The sequence below is a fragment of the Frankliniella occidentalis genome, unplaced genomic scaffold, assembly GCF_000697945.3.
Source record: "Frankliniella occidentalis isolate FOCC.00 unplaced genomic scaffold, Focc_3.1 Scaffold170, whole genome shotgun sequence".
Classification (NCBI taxonomy): Eukaryota; Metazoa; Arthropoda; class Insecta; order Thysanoptera; family Thripidae; genus Frankliniella; species Frankliniella occidentalis.
The window spans coordinates 236,285-237,929 of NW_026267296.1; the positions used below are offsets into that span (position 1 = coordinate 236,285).

The 1,645-nt window shown below is 59.6% G+C and overlaps 1 long non-coding RNA gene across 1 annotated transcript in view; it reads right to left on the reverse strand.

Moving 5' to 3' along the window:
* LOC127750318 (uncharacterized) overlaps positions 1–1,645 on the reverse strand; it is a 36,194-nt gene that overhangs the window by 7,458 nt on the left and 27,091 nt on the right. The window lies entirely within an intron of this gene.

Sequence of the window (1,645 nt, forward strand, 5' to 3'; positions counted from 1 at the left end):
TCATCGGCGTGCTCGGGAGGTCCCCAATGACGTCCCCGGGGGCCCGGACGACATCGGCACTACCAGATTTGGACTCAGCGTGCGAGAAAACCCCCGAACAGAACAGGGTATTTATTAGTCGTCCTGGTCGTTCCGATGTTGACGGTCGGTCGGTCGGCCAAACCGTATCTTATTTTGACAGCCCCTATGCGCACTTGGTGAGCGAAACTGTGCTGCCGTTCCGCTGTCCTCGCCAAACCACGGCCTTCGCTCGGCATCCTGACATCCTCTCATTCAAGCTGATATTTAGCCGACGGAGATCTTTATTCGGTGTCTCGCGCAGGTTGTGCCCCTCTGAGGCCTTGTCGTCCCATGCATTCTTTCGCTAGACGGACCATGGATCGGCCCCTACGGTTCCCCTCCCCCCCAGCCAGAAAGTGTTCGAAAGTGTCCTCCGGCCGTCGACGCGGCCCCGTCCAGGTCGACTCCACTCCACAACATGGGCGAGCGCTGAGCCTGTTGGCCCTGCGCTGCGGTGGCATGGTCGCATCTCATGCCGCTGCAGATGGTGAGTAGTCGTCGTCGTCGTCGTCGTCGTTCGCCAGTAGAGCTCTGGCAAGATCGCCTCGCAGACCGGCCTGCACGGCCGCGCCCAGCCAGCTCCAGACTGGGTGGCGGGTATTAGACGGTCGAAGTAGGCCGTTTTGCAGAGCTCTGCTTCACAGCTTACTTTTTTTGCCGAACAGCTCGCAATGCGTGTGGCCTAAGAAGGCGCGGCTGGGCGGATAGCTCGAGAGTGTAGTGTATCAGCCTGCTGTACAGCGAGCGGGCCGCCGGCTTCACTCAGCTGCTTGGCGGGTTTGCCTACCCTGCGCGTTGCAGGCGCTCTGGGGGGACCTGGAGAGCTAGAACTGAGCGGCGGCGCTCCTTTCAGCTGGTCGTTCCGAGGTTGACGGTCGGTCGGTCGGACAAACCGTATCTTATTTTGGCAGCCCCATAGCGCGCGCCGGGCGAGCCGGGCGGCGTCAGGCATGCATCGAACGGCTTTACTTCTGAACAGTCAAAACAGCCATAAGGGTACGGAGAGACGCGGCTGGAGCTGGAGGAGCGACATGTTCCAGGCAAGCGGTGTCGCAGAAGCGATCGCCTCCAGTTCTTCCGTTCAACGAGTTTATAACGCCCGATGCAACTCACTCGTTCATCCCAGAGCCAGAGATAAGCCAGCAAATCTGAGGTGAAGAAGTGAGCAAAGAGCGCACACGCTTATTCGAAAGTCAAAGCAAACCGAGAGCGAGTGAGTCGCAGGGGCGTGCGGCGGTCGAATGTCGGCTAAACGAACGCGGCGCGACCAACATGCACTTCGGCGGCTCGGACTTTACCAAAACAGTACAAAACGCAGTACGTATGGCAGCTGCCCAGTAGAGTAGAGGGCCCGCGCCCGCACCGGTGCACCGGGCTCGAAGGACTGGGCTGTGAAGCATCGTCTCCAGAGAGGGGGGGGGGGGCTATACCGGCTCTTCTGGACCTTTAACGCTCCCACTCTGGCTACTGCAAGCCCTACAATCCTTGCTTCCTAAAGGGATTTCATGCCTGAATTTCAGGACTGTCCAGGAGTAACAACTAGAAACAGTCGCCGACTAAGCCTCCGTCCTAACTCCCCCCCCCC